The sequence below is a fragment of the Chlorocebus sabaeus genome, chromosome 8 (genome assembly GCF_047675955.1).
Source record: "Chlorocebus sabaeus isolate Y175 chromosome 8, mChlSab1.0.hap1, whole genome shotgun sequence".
In the NCBI taxonomy this organism is placed as follows: Eukaryota; Metazoa; Chordata; class Mammalia; order Primates; family Cercopithecidae; genus Chlorocebus; species Chlorocebus sabaeus.
This window is the reverse complement of record NC_132911.1, coordinates 130,058,360-130,067,661: the sequence shown is the minus strand read 5'-3', so window position 1 is coordinate 130,067,661 and position 9,302 is coordinate 130,058,360.

The window sequence follows — 9,302 nt, the reverse complement described above, 5'->3', positions numbered from 1 at the left end:
TAATAAGTGTTTAGTGAATCAGGGAAAAAATGTCTCTAGTTTTGGAATCTAAGTATCAGTAATTTTTAAAAGTTTCTCAGCTGATCCTGAGACTGAACTTGGAAATCAATGTTCTAGATTCATAGTTATCAACTGTGAATGATTTTGCCCCCCCAGGGGACATTTGGCAATGTCTGAGAGCATTTTATTGTCATGATTGGGAAGATAACACCGGCTTCTAGTGGGTAGAAATCAAGGACACTGCTAAATATCCTGCAGTGTACAGGACAGCCCTCTCCAATAAATAATTACCTGATCCAAAATGCCAATACTAAAGTTGAGAAACACATTCTAGATTCTAGAACAGCGGTTCTCAAAATATGCTCCCTGAAGAAATGGCATCAGCAGCAACATCACTGGGAAACTTGTTAGAAATGCAAATGAATCCACTCCTTTCAAAATTCAGCATTCATTGTAATCACCTGGAAGACTTAGGGCCCAGATGGCTGTGCTCCACCCACAGTTTCTGATTCAGTAAGTGGGAGGCAGGACTGAGAACTTGAGTTTAGCAATCTCTAAGTGATGATTCTGATGATTTCCAGGGACCACACTTCAAGATACCGTGTTCTAGAGGAATTAGAGAGCTTTGAGGGTGCCTGAGGAGAAGCTGGATATTGGGGAATTTCCGTATTCTCCCTCCTTTAGGTCTTGGCTTCTTGCCTTCTAGATAGAGAACATCTATCAGTTTATATGACCCATACTTAGGTAAAACAGTTCTGGGATCAAGGTGACCCAAATTGTCCAGTGGAAATTATGAATCCATTTCTTGGAGGTTCTTCCAAACTTTTCCTTATTTCCTATTCAACCATTACCACTGTGCAAACAGTACGTGGTTTTCTCAGTAGACATGATATGTTGATCCTGGCTCCTTTTTTAAACTCATAAGTAACGCTAAAGTTGACATTTTCCTGAATTAAACTGCCTCTCAAGATGTTAAAAGAGATTATTATGATAAACACCAAGAAAGTATGACTTTATCCATGTTAGCAGCATAATATAATAAACATAATCCCAGCACAGCATGGGAGGGACTGATTAACCACAATTTTAATGGGTTTTCAAAGTAATCATTCCGTGATGTGTTAAAAATTAAGACAGTGGTTTCCTTTTCAGGGAGCACACACTTTTAGGAGAGTTTGGACTTAAAATTCTCCTGCAAAAAAAGTCATTCTCAAATACAGTCAGTATTTGTAGGTGAGATCAACTAATCTTGCTGGAAAGAGGTAAAGAAGGGGGCAAAACATCTCAGAATAGGAAAATCAACTCAATTGTACACCTATGGTAGGATGATATGGGGTTCTTTCTTTCCTTGACTGTTTGTTTGTTTATTTATTTATTATTTTTTAACAGAGTCTCACTCTGTCGCCCAGGTTGGAGTGCAGTGGTGCAATCTCAGCTGACTGCAACCTCCGCCTCCCAGGTTCAAGCAATTCTCCTGCCTCAGCCTCCCGAGTAGCTGGGACTACAGGTGCCCACCACCACACCTGACTAATTTTTGTAGTTTTAGTAGAGATGGGATTTCACCATATTGGCCAGGCTGGTCTTGAATTCCTGACCTTGTGATCTGCCTGACTCGGCCTCCCAAACTGCTAAGATTACAAGCATTAGCCACCACACCCATCCCCTTGACTGGTTTAATTGCGTTAGTTACATATGAAATTAAGAGGATTTTCTCATTTGATCCAAATAATTACAGAGAATGAGATATGGAATGACTAGGGGAGGTGAGGAAGAAGGGAGTTTACCCCAGAAGCTAATTGTTGGAGGCCTGAGAGTTGGATCCAGACCACACATGCCCTGCTAAGGACCCTGAAACAGCCATATTCAGTTCTATTTTTATATTTTATTTTTATATGTGCAATATAATAAATGTGTTTTGAATATAATGTTGAAACCAGAGAGCAAATTAAAAAAAGAGAATCCCCATATTGCCTTCAATGTGACACATCCATAGATAGTGTTTAGATAAAATTCCTTCAAGTCATTTGTTTTTTCATTTTCATAGTGGACAAAAGCCTCAGTTAATATAACATCATTATTGAAAGCATAGATTTTGAAGTCACATAGCACTGGGGTCAAACTGTGGCTTTGCCATTTACTGGCTATGTGACCTTGGGCACATTATGTGATATTTCTTGGCCTCTGTTTCCTTACCTGCAACATTTTTATAACAAAATAAAACAAACCTCAAAATGTATCATAAAAGTTAAATGAGATAACATATGGGAAGTGCTTAGCCTAAAGAGCAGCACCCAGTAAGCGTGCAGCAGGTGAGTTACAGTAGCTACTCAAAGTGGCTGTGACTTGAGCCCCAAATCCCTGAGGACACCTCTCACCTTGACAAACATGAGAAGATCCCATATCCACTACAGTGATCCACTTTGCCTACATAAGCACTAGGATTAATTTCCTTCCGCTAAACCTCATTTTTCCTGGGACGAACCCTGAGTTGCACTTTGTTTTATAATCTGTGAAACAGAGAGGTCTTGATTACGGGTCGTAGAACAAAGAAAAATAAAAACAAAAAACATGAAAAAACAAGCTTTAAATCACAGTAGACTACAATATTCAAATTAAATAAGCAAGTCACAGAATCAAATACTACCACTGCCACAATGTACAATACAATAATTTTCTTATTTGGTATAATTTCCAAGTAAAATATGGTGTCCCAGAGCCCAGTAAGTTACACTGTAGAAGCACATTAGAATTACTAGTCACCAGAAAAGGCGGAATACTAATTTTTTTTTTCTAAGAAGTGACAGAGTGCAAATATTGGCAAAAATTTCTGTAAAGGGTCAGAGAGTAAATAGTTCAGGCTTTATAGGAGCCAACTAGTTTCCATCACATGTCTTCAACTCTCCGTTGTAGCATGAAAACTGCTGTAGACAGTCTATAAACAAATGACTCTGCCTGTGCTGCAATCAACCTTTATGTACAAAAGGAGGCGGTAGGCTGGATTTGGCCCATAGGTCATAGTTTACCATTTCCTGATGTAGAGTACAAAGGAGAGGAATAAAATGCCTTGAGTTTAACTTCTCTACAGTGATTGTCAGTCCTTGCCAATTGTCTAGGCAGTTTAAAACTCAATCAAGAGAAAATTGCCCATTGAGATATTAATCACTACCTTATGTATTTGATAGTTGGGTGCAGATTGCCATTCTCTTGGAAAGTGGCATCTGAAGCATTAAAACCACCTTCTAAAGTGGAGAATTGTATGGGTTTGTAGACAGTGGCACATACCTGCCCTGGATCTTTCTTAAAACGTTTTTCCCCCTTAGTTTATATTTCAAATACAAAAGTTGCTTATTCTTCTTTCCAATTTTCTTTGACCTCTGCATTTTAGACACCCTAATGCTGGATCTTAGGGACAAGTTTTGACCTGAGACACAGCCTGCACCCTTCCGTGTTCTGTCTGACAGTCAGCAGATCCTGAGCACACTGTGAGTGTCATGTTGTCTGCTATGTGGGGTGACTGTAGCACTGAGCGATGCACATGGGTATTAGGCAAGTTTCCAGCAACATCTATGGCCCTAAAATACCTGCGAGCTCACTCTCTTCTCTCTGATTTCACCTCTGACATCTGAATCCTGAATCAGTGCCGTTGGAATTTCTGAAGCCAGTGCCATTAGACGCCTCATGAAAACTAGTGCCTCCCTCCCCAAACACTATGGATCATATTTTTCACAACTTTTAAAAACATTCATGACTTGTATAACATTTGTTACCTCAATAAGATGAAAAACACTTTCTTTTGTTACATTTCTTTTTTTTTTCTTCTTCTTCAGAATATTTTATTTTATTATTATTATTATTATACTTATTTCTAGGGTACATGTGCATAACATGCAGATTTGTTACATATGTATACTTGTGCCATGTTTGTGTGCTGCACCAATCAACTCATCAGCACCCATCAACTCGTCATTTACATCAGGTATAACTCCCAATGCAATCCCTCCCCGCTCCCCCCTCCCCGTGATAGGCCCCAGCGTGTGATGTTCCCCTTCCCAAGTCCAAGTGATCTCATTGTTCAGTTCCCACCTATGAGTGAGAACATGCGGTGTTTGGTTTTCTGTTCTTGTGATAGTTTGCTAAGAATGATGGTTTCCAGCTGCATCCATGTCCCTACAAAGGACACAAACTCATCCCTTTTTATGGCTGCATAGTATTCCATGGTGTATATGTGCCACATTTTCTTAATCCAGTCTGTCACTGATGGACATTTGGGTTGATTCCAAGTCTTTGCTATTGTGAGTAGTGCCGCAATAAACATACGTGTGCATGTGTCTTTATAGCAGCATGATTTATAATCCTTTGGGTATATACCCAGTAATGGGATGGCTGGATCATATGGTACATCTGGTTCTAGATCCTTGAGGAATCGCCATACTGTTTTCCATAATGGTTGAACTAGTTTACAATCCCACCAACAGTGTAAAAGTGTTCCTGTTTCTCCACATCCTCTCCAGCACCTGTTGTTTCCTGACTTTTTAATGATTGCCATTCTAACTGGTGTGAGATGGTATCTCATTGTGGTTTTGATTTGCATTTCTCTGATGGTCAGTGATGATGAGCATTTTTTCATGTGTCTGTTGGCTGTATGCATGTCTTCTTTTGAGAAATGTCTGTTCATATCCTTTGCCCACTTTTTGATGGGGTTGTTTGTTTTTTTCTTGTAAATTTGTTTGAGTTCTTTGTAGGTTCTGGATATTAGCCCTTTGTCAGATGAGTAGATTGCAAAAATTTTCTCCCATTCTGTAGGTTGCCTGTAGACTCTGATGGTAGTTTCTTTTGCTGTGCAGAAGTTCTTTAGTTTAATGAGATCCCATTTGTCAATTTTGGCTTTTGCTGCCATTGCTTTTGGTGTTTCAGACATGAAGTCCTTGCCCATGCCTATGTCCTGAATGGTACTACCTAGGTTTTCTTCTAGGGTTTTTATAGTATTAGGTCTAACATTTAAGTCTCTAATCCATCTTGAATTAATTTTCGTATAAGGAGTAAGGAAAGGATCCAATTTCAGCTTTCTACTTATGGCTAGCCAATTTTCCCAGCACCATTTATCATGGATAGGAAGAATCAATATCGTGAAAATGGCCATACTGCCCAAGGTTATTTATAGATTCAATGCCATCCCCATCAAGCTACCAATGAGTTTCTTCACAGAATTGGAAAAAACTGCTTTAAAGTTCATATGGAACCAAAAAAGAGCCCGCATTGCCAAGACAATCCTAAGTCAAAAGAACAAAGCTGGAGGCCTCACGCTACCTGACTTCAAACTATACTACACGGCTACAGTAACCAAAACAGCATGGTACTGGTACCAAAACAGAGATATAGACCAATGGAACAGAACAGAGTCCTCAGAAATAATACCACACATCTACAGCCATCTGATCTTTGACAAACCTGAGAGAAACAAGAAATGGGGAAAGGATTCCCTATTTACATTTCTTTTTTTAAGTGTATCAGTACCTAACACTATGTTCTCTCAACTGAATTCCTGTTTCATAGACCTAGTTTTGAAATTGGAGAAAAGAGAGAAGAAAATCAAGTGGAACAAATATAATGATCTCCACCAGTGCCCACCACCACAAAGCTAGAAGCCTGGAAATTGGATCTTGGGTTATTTTGAGAGGAACGTATCTCAACTCTGTAGTTCATTTCCATCTCCATTAAGGCCAATGCTGGTTCATTCCATGCTGCACGGGTGCAGGGGAGCCAGTAGAGCTCGAAAACTCCAGAGGGTGGAGGGGGTCTGGGCTCCTGAGTGTCGTGTGGAACATAGTAAGCTTCCTTCTGCCTGAAAATGGCATTGGTTTATAATGACTTCAGTGAGTAAGAAACAGACCTTAATGCATTACACCACTAAGCTCTTCCAGTTGTTTGCTACATCAGTCGGCCTACTCTGACCAAGACTAGAGCAGCTTGCTTTATTCTTCTCTCCACTCTGCACTCCACCGTGAGCTCTAGCTTTCAACGCCTTTTCTTATGCCTTATTGAGCAGATTTGAGGGAAAGGGAAGGACAGAAAGGTAAAAATGTGATAGGCAGGGAAGGAAACAGAAGCTTTGCAAGTATGTGAAACATTGTATTTGGGCAAATATGAGAATAAGTTTTAAGAAGTTTCCTAAATCATTGAAACTTGAAAAAGATAAATAATGGACTTCAGTTATTTTGAAGTTATTCTAGTATCACAGTCTGTGTTCTTTTACATGTGACACTACTCTGGGACTGAGTGGTATATATCATGGCTTAATAAGCACTACACCTCAAGAAACTAATTTGTTCTTACAGTCAGAGGTATCTTAATAAACCTCCCTTTGAAATCCCTACAGGCTGTGCATTTATTCCATCCAGTCTGCTGAATGCTGACAGGTTTTTTGTTTTGTTTCTTTTTTAACATCTGGCAAAAACAGATTCAGATTTAAGGTCTCAATTGCTTACCTAATGCATGATACTAGCCAGTGTAAGAGCTTTGATCATAGAACACTTTCGGCCCAGGCAGTGAGGCCCCTGTTCAGAGCTTTATTCCTCAGGGGGCCTCCACATCTGGGGGTACTTTCTTTGAAATATTCTAAGTTGTTCTCTAATGCCTGGAACCAGCTACAGTCAGCATTGGCTCCAGTTCCTCTTTCTCTCTTTCACTTTTTTTTCCTCTAGCTCTCTACCCTGCACAGGGCTTGACCATATGCTTCGAGAAGTTCTGGAACTTATTATTTGGGGTTGTTGGTTGTTTGTGACACTTATTCAAGGACAGCAGCCTGACAAACAGGTTAATTTCATTGTCTGACATGGTATATATATATCACGATGTCTGTGAGATTAGATATCAGAACGGTGCTGGCATACTGGTTTTGGGTGACTCTCATTCATTGAACTAATTCAAAGCTCCGGGCTAGTAATAGTCCACACTCAACCACGGACTTGAGCTATGTGTGTGGGCCTATCATTAGCAATCATTCCCCTGTGTGCCCACCATGATACCAGCACTGGACAGCATCTGAGGGTGATGAGGGTGGTGGCAGCAGTTGTCCTTTACCCTGTGCACCTAAGGTGGCCATCCTATCCTCTCCAGAGGCTCAATGCCATGTGTCAGGCATTCAGGTAGCTAAGCATATTATCTCCAAGAACTTTTGAGAACTTTTCTATTCAATGCCAATAGGTCCTTCTGATTGAAGTCTTCTCTTGCCTCTGATCAATGTGCTGACATAGTACACTACCCCGTCCATTTTAAGCCCCTCCAGAGGAGTGGCAGACATTCCTTTCATTAAATGAGCTACATAGAGTACTCCACTTGCAGGGCCCCTGCCTGTCCTTCCCGCTTGTGGCGGTGGCGGTGTGTGGAAGGCAGTCGTGTGGTCAACAACAACGTACAGGATCACATTTTAGGAATGTAGTAGTTATGGACTAAGGAGTTTAAGAGAAGATTTAGTTGAAAGATGTGTTATTCTGCCTTTATGTTATGAAAATCTCAATAATTAATATAACATGACCTTAACATGAATTATCATTTACACTTTCTTGCATACTTCGGGCGCGGTGGCTCAAGCCTGTAATCCCAGCACTTTGGGAGGCCGAGACGGGCGGATCACAAGGTCAGGAGATCAAGACCATCCTGGCTAACCCGGTGAAACCCCGTCTCTACTAAAAAATACAAAAATCTAGCCGGGCGAGGTGGCGGGCGCCTGTAGTCCCAGCTACTCGGGAGTCTCGAGGCAGGAGAATGGCGTGAACCCGGGAGGCGGAGCTTGCAGTGAGCTGAGATCCGGCCACTGCACTCCAGCCTGGGCGAGAGAGCGAAACTCCGCCTCAAAAAAAAAAAAAAAAAAAAAAGAGAAGATTTAGTTGAAAGATGTGTTATTCTGCCTTTATGTTATGAAAATCTCAATAATTAATATAACATGACCTTAACATGAATTATCATTTACACTTTCTTGCATACTTCGGGTAACACCTGGCATTTGTGGTTATCATCAACAAAGCACAGTAAAAGCTACCAGAGTCACTGCTTATGCCTTACTGAGCAGACCTGAGGGAAAGGGGAGGACAGAAAGGTAAAAACGTGGTAGACAGGGAAGGAAATGGAGGCTTTGCGAGTATGTGAAACATTGTATTTGGGCAAATATGAGAATAAGTTTTAAGAAGTTTGCTAAATCATTAAAACTTGAAAAATATAAATAATGGACTTCAGTTATTTTCAAATTATTATCACAGTCTGTGTTCTTTTACCTGTGACACTACTCTGGGACTGAGTGGTATTAATGAGCAGCATGCTGGATGGTGAAGCATCTTAAGCAATGATATAGCCAGCAGGCAATAAATCAACAATGTTTCAATACAAATGAATCCTGAAAAGCAATTCTTCCTCTACCTGTTCACGTATGTCAAAAGATGGAGTCTAATTTCCCTTACCTTAAATTTGGGTTGGACTTGGTGACTTGTTGACTAATAAAATTCAGCAGATGTGATGTTTTGGTCCTTTCGAGGCTATATTATAAGAACCTGTGCAGCTACTGCCTGGGTCTCTCAGAACACTGGCTCTTGGAACACTCCTTCCTGGGTAAATTAGACCCTGTGTAAGAAGACCTGACTATGCTACTGGTGTCATGGAAGAGCATTGAGGGATCAGACACATGAGCAAACCATCTTTCACATTCAGCCCACTATAGCCTACACATGACACCAATCTCAGCCACTATGTGCTGCAGTTGCATGAGATGCCCAAACAAGAACCACATGGCTAAGCCCCAGTCAACCCACAGAGTCTTGAGAGATAATAATAAATTGTTGTTGTAAGACACAAAATTTGGAAGTGGTTTATTATGAAGCAATTTGATAACAGAGATAGCCAGGACATGTAATTAAATTCCCTCTCTGGGAAACATAGGAGAAGATTGATTGACATGTGTGCCTCAGATAGAGGATGATAGACTGTCTCATGTTACCAGAGGCTTATGTCTTCTCAGAAGATGAACAGTGAAAATTTCATAAGAGTACCAGAAATGTGAAAGCAAGCTAATCAAGTGCTACCAACAGAGAGCAGAGGTGACAGTTTGAGATAAAACTTTTATCTTGTCTCTTTTTTTTTTTGAGATGGAGTCTCGCTGTATTGCCCAGGCTGGAGTGCAGTGGCACAATCTTGGCTCACTGCAACCTCCGCCTCCCCGCTTCAAGCAATTCTTCTGCCTCAGCCTCCCGAGTAGGAGGGAATACAGGTGCGTGCCACCATGCCTGGGTAATTTTTGTATATTTAGTAGAGAT